At 42.0% G+C, this 16,003-nt stretch overlaps 1 non-coding gene across 1 annotated transcript; it reads right to left on the reverse strand.

Moving 5' to 3' along the window:
- Window positions 1-1,156: 1,156 nt before the first annotated feature.
- Trnat-agu (transfer RNA threonine (anticodon AGU)) lies at window positions 1,157-1,230 on the reverse strand. The gene has a single exon. It is a non-coding gene; the product is annotated as a tRNA-Thr (tRNA).
- Window positions 1,231-16,003: the final 14,773 nt, after the last annotated feature.

Below are 16,003 nucleotides of genomic sequence, written 5' to 3' on the forward strand. Positions count from 1 at the left end.
ACATCGCTGAATTCTACGCTATATTCCTAAGAAGTAAAAAGCGTATTTCTCAACATTTCTTGCAACCTTGATCCACTTTTATATTATTTAATTAGGAGGGGTGGGACGTCAAACGTGCCGACTTGGAAGAGGAGATGCACCAAGGGCATTTTAGTTTCTACTGTGTATACTTTTACAAATAAATTCATAAAACTTTGTCAGCATGACCAGGAAGGATTCAGGATTCACACTCATAGCAATGGAAGTACAAAAACATAACAAAATAATTTTTTATGTGAAATTTCATCCTTTTTTTACCTACTGTTGGCTGCATTTGTTGCTATAGATACACTTGTTTTTATAAGTAAGAGAGATTCTTCGATGAATTTTGCACAGCATACAAACCATACTTACAGGTGTATGAACTCTCGAATTTTCCAAATCTATTAAAAACTGTGGTAAAAATTGAGATAATTAACTATAAAATGTAACAGCTCATTTGTTTTTTCATAAATTAAATAAATTCTAGAGTTTCATACAACTGTAAGTATGGTTTGTATGCTGTGCAAACCTCATCGAAGAATCTCTCTTACTTGTGAAGAAAAGTGTACCTATAGCAACAAATGCAGCCAACAGTAAGTGAAAAAATGATGAAATATCACATGTGAAAAAAAGTATTTTATGTTTTTGAACTTCCACTGTAATGAGTGTGAATCCTGAGTCCTTCCTTGTCATGATGAGAAAGTTTTATGAATTTATTCGCAAAAATATAGGCAGTGGAAATTAAAACGTCGTGTGGTGCCTCTCCTGCTCCAAGTCGGCCCGTTTGACGTTCTACTCCCCTTAACGTGGCACGTTTTGACCAATAATACCTCCCGAGGCAATAAGTGACACTTTTTTTGAAAACTACCTTCAAATTGAGTTAAATTGTTCTACGCTCTACCAATTGTGTGGTGTGTGTTTTCCAACTAATGTCGTGATCTACCAGTAGTCCAAAAACGCAGTTCACTGTCTACTTCATGTGTCTTATCCTCTGAATAGAATTTTTGTAGATTGTAGACTTGTACAAGGTACTAAACTGAATATATTATGAACCTCCTACGTCTTGCTTTGGAGATAATGATCAATTGTTTATCACTGTCTGTAGATGCATCTCATAGCGGGAGTAAAATTAGGTAGGCACCGGAGGGATTCGAACCCCCGATTTCCTGTTTACTAGACAGGCGCTTTAACCAACTAAGCCACGGCGCCGGACGAAGTCGAGTATGTATATAGGAGGAAGCCACAACCAGGATCCCGCAGCAGGGTTTGCAGGTGATGCGGCTGGTGTCATGAGAACACTTGTGTGCCGAATACGGTACACTGAGGCACATGCTTTTTCTCAAGAATTATTTCAGAACAACGCCGACATCTCGTACATTTGGTGCAGGTAAAACTATGGAAAATCCAGGTTGCAATAATGTAAGTATTATGAAATTGATAGTTGCTACTCACCATATAGCGCAGATGCTGAGTCGCAGAAAGGTACAACATAAAGACTGTCAGAAAGTAAGCTTTAGGCCATCAAGGCCTTCGACGAAAATAGACAACATACACACACATACACACACTGGTCTCAGCCACCAGAGACTGTGGTCATGTGTGAGAGTTGAATTTGCGTGTGTGTACGTCGAACAGAACTAGGTGAGAAGCCGCAGAAATTTTTTTCTTTCAAAATTTCCAGCAAACTACGTGTCGTGGTTAACTCACAGATGCTTAAATAAATTCCATTTCGTCATCGTTCTGTACTGCTCTGGTCCCCCAATGAAATGTCGGTCTACACCAGTACCAATGCTTAAGTTCGCTCTTGCCCTTCCAAGTGGAGGTAAGAATGCCTCAGTACAACCCTGCGCTGCTCAGACTTGAGTATTAAATCCGCTGCTACAATCTACTATATCAAGCGAGACCCTTCTTCACATCTACCACCTAGGAACTAAATGTAGTTCAGCGTACGGCATACTGACAACCTGAGCTATGTACAAGTGTTCCCTTGGAACAATCAGCTTTGCGACCGAGGTTCTAGCAACAACAGAGGCCCTCAAACAAGCACTTAATATGAACGATATTCTCGGAGTGACACATTCGCTGACCGCCCTTGAAAAACATCAGTCTTGGAGCTTGAAAACGAGCTATCATGTATTTGTTGTACGAGAGTGTGTCAAACCATACGGGAACCAAGGACAATGATACAAACAGTTCGTAGGATCTGGACACCCCTATCTAATGTGGAATTGGCACTTCTGCCGGTTTAAAAGGAGGCAAGGATCTCAGTACTCACAACTAGGGCAAAGTGGTCCATCCATCTTTATTGCACAGTCAACATGGGTTTAGAAAACATCGTTCCTCTGAAACACAACTAGCTCTTTATTCACATGAAGTGTTGAGTGCTATTGACAAGGGATTTCAGATCGATTCCGTATCTTTGGATTTCCGGAAGGCTCTTGACACTGTACCCCACAAGCGGCTCGTAGTGAAATTGCATGCTTGTGGTATATCGGCTCAGTTATGTGACTGGATTTGTGATTTCCTGTCAGAGAGGTCACAGTTCGTAGTAATTGAAGTAAAGTCATCGAGTATAACAGAAGTGATTTCTGGCGTTCCCCTAGGTAGTGTTATAGGCCCTTTGCTGTTCCTTATTGTTTATAAACAATTTGGGAGACAATCTGAGCGGCCGTCTTAGGTTGTTTGCAGATGACGCTGTCGTTTATCGACTAATAAAGTCATCAGAAGATCAAAACAAATTGCAAAACGATTTAGAAAAAAATATCTGAATGGCGCGAAAAGTGGCAGTTGACCCTAAATAACGAAAAGTGTGAGGTCATCTACGTGAGTGCTAAAAGGAACTCGTTAAACTTCGGTTACACGATAAATCAGTCTAATCTAAAAGCCGTAAATTCAACTAAATACCTAGGTATTGCAATTATGAACAACTTAAATTGGAAGGAACACACAGAAAATGTTGCGGGGAAGGCTAACCAAAGACTGCGTTTTATTGGCAGGACACTTAGAAAATGTAACAGACCTACTAAGGAGACTGTTTACACTACGCTTGTCCGTCCTCTTTTAGAATTCGGCTGCGCGGTGTGGGATCCTTACCAGATAGGACTGATGGAGTCCTCTAAAAAATTCAAAGAAAGGCAGCACGTTTTGTATTATCGCGAAATATGGGAGAGAGTGTCACAGAAATGATACAGGATTTGGGCTGGAAATCATTAAAAGAAAGGCGGTTTTATTTGCGACAGAATCTTCACACGAAATTCCAATCACCAACTTTCTCCTCCGAATGCGAAAATATTTTGTTGACACCGACCTACATAGGGAGGAACGATCACCACGATAAAATAAGGGAAATCAGTGCTCGTACGGGAAGATATAGGTGTTCATTCTTTCCGCGCGCTGTACGAGATTGGAATAATAGAGCATTGTGAAGGTGGTTCGATAAACCCTCTGCCAGGCACTTGAATGTGTTTTGCAGATTACCGATGTAGATGTAGATTCCGTGCTTGTGAGATCTGGTGAATGGCTGGTGACACTCACTTGAAAAAGCTTCACGTGCTCCGAAAGTAGGCTCTTACAACCATCACAGACGCGCCATGGTTTGACTCAAACACGTACACCAAGACACAAACATGCTCTCCACACCTCACTCATTAAACACAGAACACAATCATTCTATAAAAACCTTATAGCTCAGACAGAAGGCAATGTGGAAAAATCCACACATCCTTCGCATTATATGGACACACCCCCAGATATGATGATACTGCCAAAATGTTGTCAGTAGAGAAGCACAACAGAATGGGTGGATCAGGAGAGCTGTAATACTCCTGGTTGTGGCAGCCAGTATTTTACTTTGCTAGAAGGCCGCCTCGATGCAGCTTGATACTCGTGTAGTAGCATATGGTACAAAAGTGGAGTGAGTACAAACGACAGATAGTACAGTATGTACCAGTCTCGTGGGAGAATACGCCAGTAGTACTGAACTTGCTTCTGATTGGTCGGCACGTTCGGGTTCTAGGCGCCAAAACGCCTAGCATCTCTTATTACTTATTTATATACTTTTCAATGTATCCTACCCAGCTTTTAGTATGACAATCTCTCATGGTTGCTCTACGACTCTGTCGTTTTTGTTTATTAAATTTCACTAGTTGTGAGAAACATAAGAGTAACGATATTGCAATGGAAGTGCTTCGGACACCTTCGGGTCGCTTTGGCGCGCCTAGAAGACGCAGTACCGGGTGATCAAAAAGTCAGTATAAATTTGAAAACTTAATAAACCACGGAATAATGTAGAAAGAGAGGTAGAAATTGACACACATGCTTCGAATGACATGGGGTTTTATTAGAAAATAAAGTACTGCTAGACGCGTGAAAGATCTCTTGCGGGCGTCGTTTGGTGATGATCGTTTGCTCAGCCGCCACTTTCGTCATGCTTGGCCTCCCAGGTCACCAGACCTCAGTCCGTGCAATTATTGGGTTTGGGGCTACCTGAAGTCGCAGGTGTATCGTGATCGACCGACATCTCTAGGGATGCTGAAAGACAACATCCGACGCCAATGCCTCACCATAACTCCGGACGTGCTTTACAGTGCTGTTCACAACGTTATTCATTATTCCTCGACTACAACTATTGTTGAGGAATGATGGTGGACGTATTGAGCATTTCCTGTAAAGAACATCATCTTTGCTTTGTCTTACTTTGTTACGCTAATTATTGCTATTCTGATCAGATGAAGCGCCGTCTGACGGACATTTTTTGAACGTTTGTATTTTTTTGGTTCTAATAAAACCCCATGTCATTCCAAGCATGTGTGACAATTTGTACCTCTCTGTCTACATTATTCCGTGATTCATTCAGTTTTCAAATTTATACTGACTTTTTGATCACCCGGTACTTCGGCTGCGCTAGTCACTCTTGTTTCGGACGCTCCTGAGGGTCCGATACGTACCTCAGTATCGTGCGTTACTTACATGTGAACATGTAATAGTCACTCTGTTTTGGGTGTTCTTCAGGGCCGGACATGTACTCTATATCGGGCGTAACTTAGTTGTGGATATGTAACACTTACTCTGTCTAAAGTACCTGAGAGACGGACATGTGTATATATTTCGGAAGTTGGATGGAAAAGTTACCATACAATTAAGAAAGCTATGGCGAGTGTTGTGTGAATATTCGAATTATAACCAAACAGGATACGTTAATGAGAAGTACAGCCTACCACCACTGTCAATACTGCAGATCTTGCCCTCTGTAGATACAGAGACTAACCTGGGCAAGCAGGTTCGAATTGACAGAGTAGCAGCCTTCGCCGAAGAAGATCCCACGACCGACGAGCTGTCTTCTGCGGTGCGGACACTACTTTAGAAGACGGCAGGTTGGTGGAAAGGACGGTCAGAGACTCTTATTCAATCTCTCCAAACCTCTCCAGCACCCAGCCCTGACTTCCAAAGGGACACGTGATTTATAGAGCTCAGCGACTTCGAACGTGTTCTACTCATCGCACGTTATCTGAGTAAGAAATCCATCAGGGACGTTTCACCCATTCTAGAGCTGCCCAAAGGCAACCGTAGGTGATGTGACTGTGAAGTGGAAACGGGAAGGAACGACCACAGCGAAATCAAGACCAGGTAGAGTTCATTTACCCAAGGACAGGGACCATTGTGCATCACAAAAATAAAAATCGCGATCCATTAGAAGCAAGACATGTAACCTCCCCACTATATTTGTTTCTGTTTGAAGTTTAGCCCAGCTTTAGCTCTCCCACTCTATAAACGTGTAAGAATTATCAAAACTATACCCTCCCCCCTCCCCAAAACTGTTATCCAACTTAAACCCATACGCTAACCTTTGACTAAACAGCATCTAATTTGAACTCACCTGTAACTGATCTGAATACGTCTTGTCTTTACAATGCGCAACTGTGCAGTGTAGTAAAGCGTAATGATAAACATCGGGGTGGGAGAGAGTAACTGCTCTTATGAAATGATATTCCAAGACAACGATTTTGGAATGAATTATGTATCCAAAAAGCCAGATTAAAACTTCATGTGACCACACATAACACAGTTCTGAACAATTCTATACTTAACATAGTGAACAACGACATAAAGAAGATACAATGTTAATAGAGAATCTCTATAAAAATCAGACAGCTCAGTCAGTTAATATATTAATGCATGACTCATGGAAGTGGAGTGGTCTTACTATCAGCTCTGAGCAAAGTAAACCAACTTAATTAGCTTCCAATAATCATTTCTGACAAAGTAGCTGCGGACTGCCGCATTCTTACCTCAAACTTCTTCTCTTCAGAAAATAATAATATTTTTCAAAGTTTATATTGTCTTCGCTTTCTAATATATACATCTTATTCAACCTTGATGTCCTTCACAGTCTTTCTTCATCCAGGAACGTACCTACAGCTTTTGCATGGGTGGTCCAACACTATCATTTAGGAAGGTAAACCTGTTTTCGCCCACCACATGAAAAGGTTTTGCTGTTAACGCCAATAGAGTCAATCAAGCAGAAATTAAAAAACCCACAAATATGCTAGCATCCATATTACATGAGGGTAAAACTGTAGAGAAACACTAATTGATCCAAGCGTCTTTAAATAGAACATATGTATTGTAGCTGTTGAGGTATTTATTTATGAAAAAGCAATTAATTGTAAGCTAACATTGGAGGTAATTATATATTTTTGAATATCATTATTAATCATTTATATTAAGCAATAATATTATTATATTAGTTTTTGTATTTAATCACAGTGAAATGTACGAATTTGTTAACGCAGCGCCGGCCATGGTGGCCGAGCGGTTCTAGGCGCTTCAGTCCGGTACCACGCGGCTGCTACGGTCGCAGGTTCGAATCCTGCCTCGGGCATGGATGTGTGTGATATCCTTAGGTTAGTTAGGTTTACGTAGTTCTAAGCCTAGGGGACTGATGACCTCAGATGTTAAGTCCCATAGACCTTAGAGCCATTTGAACCATTTTTGTTAATGCAGCAATATTTTGATCACCTTCAGTTCTCAGATAATAATTGATACGTTTTCAAATTTATTGAAATGTTCCTCCGTAATTGTCTACGAAATATAATAATGATCAATAACGGTTCTTGTTCTGGATGTCTAGTTATACTTTCAACAAGTCACTCTGCGAGTAGCTTAATAAGTCTTATAGTTTTAATGTCTGTCATCATGGATAAAGGCTGTGCATACATTATATGTTTTGTACTTGGCAGTGAAAATTTACGAGGGTTTTACATTTCGCCAAAGAAAGTTGAATTCCGCTACATTTTTAACAATTTCAAAATTTCGCCGCTACGCCACACAGGCCAAAGAACTCCAATACACGTAGTGTAATTTCGCTAAGGTTGGCAAGATTGCACTCACTTCCGTTGCACACATAGTGAGGGTGGGGGTAGACACCCCGCCACAGGGCACAGCTATTTTTTGCAGCCTCATTCCTCCATGGCTTGTCACTACGTCAACCAAGCGCAGTGCGCGACTATTTTGTGGCACAGGGTTTCAAAAGCGGGTATTCTTTTAATATTGGTGTTTTTTGTGTAAACTAAGGAAGGGGCCGGGGGAGGGGGGGCGTCCGGTCCCTCTTCCCGCCCCCCCCCCCTCCCTTATATACGTCCGTGTCTTCATCTAATAGCCGCGCGAGGTAGCCGCGTGGTCTTGGGCGCCTTGCGACGTTTCCGGCGGCTTTCCCTGTTGGAGGTTCGAATCATGGGTGTGTGTTATCTTTAGCGTAAGTTAGTTTAAGTTAGATTAAGTAGTGTGTAGGACTGGGGATCGATGACCTCAGCAGTTTGGTTCCATAGGAACTTACCAAAAAATTTTTCATCTAATAGATACAATCAAGTCAACACAGCACTACAGAATACGTCCGTCACCTACGACACTTCTGATACCAGACTGCGCAGAGGCAAAGACTGTGGCATGACAAGACCAAACGTCGTTTCAGAGTAACGTAACTTGCTTTCTTTCTGATGTGCCCATCGATAACATATAAAAATCAAAATGACATGACCACCTTATAAATATAATGAGAAGAAATGAAAGCATCGAATAAACAGGCACCTATCAAGCTATACATGTAGATGTAATAGGCCAACATCTAATTTTACATCTACGTGAATACTCTGTTATTCACAGTAAAGTGCCTGACAGAGGGTTCAGTGAACCACCTTCAAGCTGTCTTTCTACCCTTCCACACTCTAACGGCGCGCGGGAAAAACGAGCCCTTAAATTTTTCTGTGCTAGCACTGATTTCTCTTATTTTATCGTGGTGATCATTTCCCCCTACGTAGGTGGGTGCCAACAGAATCTTTTCGCAATCGGAGGAGAAAACTTGTGATTGAAATTTCATGAGAAGATCCCGTAGCAACGAAAAACGCCTTTGTTTTAATGATTGCCATTCCAGTTCACGTATCATGCCTGTGACACTATCTCCCCTATTTCGCGATAATACAAAACGAGCCACCCTTCTTTGAACTTTTTCGATGTCATCCGTCAGTCCCACCTGATGCGGATCACACACCGCACAGCAATACTCCAGAATAGGGCGGAGAAGTGTGGTGTAAGCAGTCTCTTTAGTAGACCTGTTGCACCTTCTAAGTGTTCTGCCAATGAACCGCAGTCTTTGGTTTGCTCTACCCATAACATTATCTATGTGATTGTTCCAATTCAGGTTATTTGTAATTGTAATCCCTAAGTAATTAATTAAATTTCAGATTTGTTTGATTTATCCCGTAATCTAAATTTAGCGAATTTCTTTTAGTACTCATGTGACTAACTTTACACTTTCCTTTAGTCAGGGTCAATTGCCACTTTTCGCACCTTACAGATATCGTATCTAAATCATTTTGCAATTCGTTTTGGTCATTTGATGACTTTACAAAACGTTAAATGACAGCATCATCTGCAAACAGTCTAAGACGGATATTCAGATTGTCTCCTATGTCGTTAATATAGATCAGGAACAATAGAGGGCCTGTAACATTCCCCTGGGGAACACCGGATATTACTACTGTTTTACTCGATGACTTTCCGTCTATTACTACGAACTGTTACCTTTCTGACAGGAAATCACGAATCCAGTCTCACAACTGAGGGGATGTTCCATAGGTAGGCAGTTTCTTTAGAAGACACTTGAAAGGAACGGAGTCGAAAATCTTCTGGAAATCTAAAAATATGGAATCGATTTGACATCCCCTGTCAAGTCCAAGACCGAATGACTTTAAGGAATGAATAAACCTAGATTTTTATTCGAGAAGACCGGTGTTTAAGTCGTCTTCAAGTAATCAAGCAATCCTGTTTCAGAATTCTCTTTTTCCTCTGAATCGCTCCAATCGAATTACGGTATGGTTCCTTCAATAAAGCCCGTGACCAGTTTCCGCACTCATCTTTGCCCAGCCCAAATATGTGCTCTATCTCGACTTCGACTGGAGGAGTTATCGCGTTCACTGCAAGTTGCGAATTTTTCCTCATCGACACGCAGATATTGTGGATGCTCTGTCCGATCAGCAAAAGTAATGACTCGTAAGTTCCAAAGTTGCTATCAGCTCAGTGGCTGTGCGCATGGAACTAAAAAGAAAGGAGTGCGGTGCTCGAGCAGCTCCCCATAAGCCACACGTATCAGTAAGAGACTCTTGAGGTGCTGTAAAAAGCGGCGCTGCAGGGAAGTGTTTTGGAGTGATGAATCACGCTGTACCCGGTGGCTATCCGATGGAAGGGTTTGGTTATGGCGAATGCCTGAAGAATGTTACCTGCCACCATGGGTCGAGCCAACAGTGGAGTGCGGCGGAGACGATGTCATGCTACGGGGATAGTATCTACATCTATATTCAACAAACAACTGTGAAGTGCATGGCAGAGGGTACGTCTCAAGGTACCATGTACGGAACGCGGTAAGAATGATTGCTTTCGTGTCTCTATGCACGCCGTAATTTGTCTGATCTTGTTTTCGCGATCCCTGTGGGGGTGATATGTAGGAGTTCATAATACATTTCTAAACTCATCACTTAAAGTTGATTCACTGGATAGTTTGCATCTACATTTTGCGGTGTTCCTCCTCTCCTGTTGTCAACTACGTGCTTCAAGCGACGAATTATTTAAGGATAAGTACTTTGATTTCTTGTGTAGTAACTATTATGACCGTGTGTCGCCTCGCCGCGGATGCAAATCGTAGTCAAATCAGGAATTATACAAAGCCGCATCAGGCTCATCCAAATAAAATCTTCTTGTAATTAAACACTGTTCTTCAATAGCAGATCCTTTTCGCTAACAGGAAGACCCAGGGATAGTTCTGGACGTAGAATGTCGAATTCCGTTCATGAGGAAACGTTTACAATTTCGTGAAATAACGCAGTATCATTCAGTCGATATTCACACAGTTCGTTAATCTATGGAGGCAGTGTCTCCTTTCATGTAAATTTCTAATGAAATTTTTTACCGATAAGTATTTTCTGAGTCCATATGCATCTAAATAACTGCCTAAAATTGATATCACTATCTGAACTTCGGTAATATAGGTTTAATTCCTGTGTTCACTTCAGATACGAATCGCAGTCAGAGATAACACGCTCACCAAGAACCGGGATCATGCGTGTTGAAACATCAACTTGACATTTGTAATAGTAGTCTTGAAAGATAACATAAAACGTATGTCACATATCGGTCAAGTTCTTTACCATGGCGTAATTACCGTTAATAAGTCGCTTCAGCTCGCTCGGTATAACTCACATGCACTGAAATTGTAACTTCAGTAAGATAAATCTTTCGTTTCCTTCTACTACTAATTCACTATTACTGATAGCTATATGAGCCTCCGCTATTCAGAAAACTTCTTTTAAAGTCCATTATGTGATCGCATACTGACTTGCTAAGTAATGAATCAACTTTTCTCACTATTAACCGTCAGAGATGTTATTTTCACTTCTGGTCACACGCAATGAGTCCTGACATTTATTGGCATTAAACTTTCGTTTAGATTCTTTAAAACTTCATATGAGCATTGAGCATTTCCATAAAAGTTGCTTACCGAATCTTCCTGCAACTAGAAATCGTCAAAATTAAATACCCTCGTATTTCGCATCACTCCTATCCCAGAAATCACATGTTTCTTCTGAGAAATTCTCACGTGAAAAAAATCACCGGCAGATGCATATATGGTAGAACATAACTTTTTAATGTTCACCATTAGACAGCAGACACAATAGTGGTTACAATTTCATCATTTTATAATTTTAATTAATATTGTGTTTATACTGGTTTTTGGTGAGGGGGAAAGTTAGTTATTAGTATTTCATTAATGGTATCATTCATAAGCAGCCATATCACAGTCATCACAGTCTCTCAAGAAAGTTATAATTAAGCTTTACTTGTTTAATCAGAATAGGACGATGACTCTCCTTGTCCGCAGTGTCGATGATTCGAAGTGATCTGCAATCCTGTGTAAATAAAATGTCTTGGCTTTCTTGCGTTGCGTAGTCAGTCGGGAAACCTCAGATCAAGTTTACTTTAATAGAGTTTAATTATCCGCCGAAATAATGGAGCATTTGGATCTTATAACTGCAGGTTCGTTTCCAATTCATCGGAAGTTCCCTTCTGATTACCAACGAAACGACACCTCCGTGCAAATTTCCAATTAGAGGATACATATATAATGAAATTCCTTACACACCTTTGATGTAAATGCTCAGCGTATATTTTCTTGAGTAGCATACAATATATTTTCAATCTCTTTCTTCCAGTAATCTCGACAGCAAAATTACAATTATTCATTACGGCTATTCGGCACGGAGAAGAGCCTAGAAGTCCTCTCAACACACCAGAGAGAATATTACAGAGAGTAATTATGCGCTCATGGAACAGTAATAGTACTGTACTACTTTGCGCATCGATTCTGCGAGTATATAGATGGTCAAGTAGGAAACGTAACTCACTCATAGAATTGTACAGGGATAATTAGTAGAATATAAGGAGATATTACAATTTCATTCATTTAGCAAGATATTTTAATCATATAATTAAGTCTTAACTCCGTCGTCCGCCACCCGCTAGCCCTCGGTTGAACTCCAATGTTGCCGCGTCCTCAGAACAGCAGTGGAACACCTAGCTGGACTAGATCGTAGAGCAGACAATACAGAACAAACATAGCATTTAATAGTACAACAATTCATGTAACATCTGTAACACAAAATTGTGACACCTATTTATACTTGCCTGGCATCGCTTCAGCGGAACGTATTACTATTTACCACAATTTATCGTAAACACTACAAAGTGCCCCCTGAATCAGTTCGATCAACATCTTGCTGACAGTCTCATGGATCGAATAAAATTGTGACCATTAGTACCGCCCTTCTTTGTATCCGTTCAATATCCCCTGTTATATTTGTTACGGGTCCCACACACTTTGGCGGCCGTAGTGGCCGAGCGGTTCTAGGCGCTACAGTCTGGAACCGCGCGACCGCTACGGTCGCAGGTTCGAATCCTGCCTCGGGCATGGATGTATGTGATGTCCTTAGGTTTAAGTAGTTCTAAGTTCTAGGAGATTGATGACCTCAGAAGTTAAGTCCCATAGTGCTCAGAGCCATTTTGGACAACACACTTTGGCAATATTCTAGGATGTGTCGCACGAATGTTTTGTATGCAGTTTCCTTTGCAGACTGATTGCATTTCCGTAGTATTCTACCAATGAGCTGCGATCTGCCAACTGCTTTACCTGTGACTGAGGCTATGCATTCGTTCCATTTCATAAAGACTCAGATACCTACATACGCATTCAGCGACCACGCGCTGCATCCATAACATGCCTGCGTCCCCTGGGCTAACAGGACCTTCGCCAGGGCGTCCATCCAGCGCTGCCTCGGTTATCTTATGGGGATTTAGGTGTTTCGTTTCCACTCAGGCGTCTTCTATCGTGTCTTGCTTCTGGCATACGGGCTACGTGGCTCGACCACTGGGCTCTTTTGCTCTTCTGCTTCTGTAGGTTTGTTGCATCAACAGGTAGATTTCCTCGTTCTTCCTCCTCCTCCACTCTCCTTTATCTAAGAACGGTCCCCATATCTTCCTTATTACTCGTCTTTCAAATATTTTCCTTTTCTCGTTTAATCATGCTCCAGGTTTCTGAACTGTACATGACTGCTGAGCTTAACACTGTTGTACAGGGTAGTTATAATTAAACTTTCGATATTGAGACACTGAGGACGGAATACTATGCATCATATTCGTACCCATCTTTAAAGGAATAAGTAGCGGAGAAACCCATCATTGCCCAGGTATTTATTTATAACTGTGCGTCCATTCCCGTACAACGCAGCATCTGGCCTTGTGATTAATGTTTATGACGTCATGTCTCCTAAGCTACACTACTGGCCATTAAAATTGCTACACCACGAAGATGACGTACTACAGGCGCGAAATTTAACCAACAGGAAGGAGGTGCCGTGATATCAAATGATTAGCTTTTCAGAGCATTCACACAAGGTTGGCGCCGGTGGCGACACCTAGAAGTGCGGACATCAGGAAAGTTTCCAACCGATTTCTCATACACAGACAGCAGTTGACCGGCGTTGCCTGGTGAAACGTTGTTGTGATGCCTCGTGTAAGGAGGAGAAACGCGTACCATCACGTTTCCGACTTTGATAAAGGTCGAATTGTAGCCTATCGCGATTGCGGTTTATCGTATCGCGACATTGCTGCTCGCATTGGTCGAGATCCAATGACTATTAGCAGAATATGGAATCGATGGGTTCAGGAGGGAAATACGGAACGCCGTGCTGGATCCCAACGGCTTCGTATCTCTAGCAGTCGAGATGACAGGCACCTTATCCGCATGGCTGTAACGGATCGTGGGGCCACGTCTCGATCCCTGTGTCAACAGATGGGGACGTTTGCAAGACAACAACCATCTCCACGAACAGCAGGAACAGTTCGACGACGTTTGTAGCAGCATGGACTATCAGCTCGGAGACCATCGCTGCGGTTACCCTTGACGCTGCATCACAGACGGGAGCGCCTGCGATGGTGTACTCAACGACGAAGAATGGCAAAACGTCATTTTTTCGGATGAATCCAGGTCCGGTTTACAGCATCATGATGGTCGCATCCGTGTTTGGCGACATCGCAGTGAACGCACATTGGAAGCGTATCACCCGGCGTGGTGGTATGGGGTGCCATTGATTACACGTCTCGGTCATGTCTTGTTCGCATTGACGGCACTTTGAACAGTGGACGTTACATCTCAGATGTGTTACGACCCGTGGCTCTACTCTTCATTCGATCCCTGCGCAACCCTACATTTCAGCAGGATAATGCACGACCGCATGTTGCAGGTCCTGTACGGGCCTTTCTGGATACAGAAAATGTTCGACTGCTGCCCTGGCCAGCACATTCTCCAGATCTCTCACCAACTGAAAACCTCCGGTCAATGGTGGCCGAGCAACTGGCTCCTCACAATACGCCAGTCACTACTCTTGATGAACTGTGGTATCGTGTTGAAGCTGCATGGGCAGCTGTACCTGTACACGCCATCCAAGCTCTGTTTGACTCAATGCCCAGGCGTATCAAGGCCGTTATTACGGCCAGAGGTGGTTGTTCTGGGTACTAATTTCTCAGGATCTATGCACCCAAATTGCGTGAAAATGTAATCACATGTCAGTTCTAGTATAATATATTTGTCCTATGAATACCCGTTTATCATCTTCATTTCTTCTTGGTGTAGCAATTTTAATGGCCAGTAGTGTATGCGTTGTACAACGATATGATTTTGTAAACACAGGGTGACACAGAAAAACGGGAACATTTCCACAATCCAATAAAAGTAGAAGTCATGCAGGAAAGAAGTTCCATTCGTAGTAATTGAAACTTTACAACTTTTACGCAATATTGATGGTATTTATAATTTTTTAAAAAATTACGTCTTTTAGATGCCGTCCTCCTGTACGAATACTTTCGTGAAATCTGATGTTGAGATTCCTCATTCACCGCTGCAACATCTCAGCTGAGACACTGTGAATTGCATCCCGAATTCTCTGTTTTAACTCATTCAGGGTTCTTGGTCGAGTCGCGTAGACTTTGGTCTTGAGGTAGCCCTACAAGAAAAAATCACAAACGGATAAATCTGGCGATCTAGGGGGCCAGGGAATGATACCGAATCGTAAGATCACGCGGTTGCCAAGCAATTTTCTCACATATGCCATTGATTGCCTTCCAATGTGTGATGTCGCTCCGTCCTGTTGAAACCAAGCTTCTTGAACGTTTGGAAAGTTGTGCAATGCAGGTGTAAGTAAATTTCGTAACATTTTCACGTAACGATCGGCGTTGACAGTTATTGTGTTTCCCTGTTTATTTGCGAAAAAATACGGTCCGATAATCCCATGTGATGAAACACCACACCATACTGTCACTTTGCTAGCGCGTAAAGGGCGCTCATGAGCGTCATTATGGTTTGTCTTCGCCAGTAACAGTAGTTGTATGTATTCACATAATCTATGAGATGAAAATGTGCCTTATCAGACATCCACAACATGTTTAGAAATTCATCGTCATTGTTTATTTTTGTTATCATTTGCTGACAGAATCCTAATCGTAACCGGTTATCGTTGCCCTTCAATTGTTGCACCATCTGTAGTTTGAACGGACGAAATTTTAAATCAAGATGAATTCTGCGAACACTCTCCCGGGACATTCCAGCCACTGCTGCTTTCTTACGAATGAACGCTGTGGAATCCGTAAGACAGACGCGCGTACAACATCAATGTTTGCTGAAGAACGCACACTTCTTGGTCGTCCTGTTGGTTTATTCTTGAGGGCAGATCCAGTCTCTTCAAAATTATTAATCCAACATTTGATCACTTGTTTCGACAGAAAGGCGTCATGACGTCCTAAATTATAACAACGTCGAAACTCCCTCTGCGCCGCTACCAAACTATCATTGTTTTTATAAAACATTTTTATGGCTAACGCACGC

Source organism: Schistocerca serialis, chromosome 2 (genome assembly GCF_023864345.2).
Source record: "Schistocerca serialis cubense isolate TAMUIC-IGC-003099 chromosome 2, iqSchSeri2.2, whole genome shotgun sequence".
Classification (NCBI taxonomy): Eukaryota; Metazoa; Arthropoda; class Insecta; order Orthoptera; family Acrididae; genus Schistocerca; species Schistocerca serialis.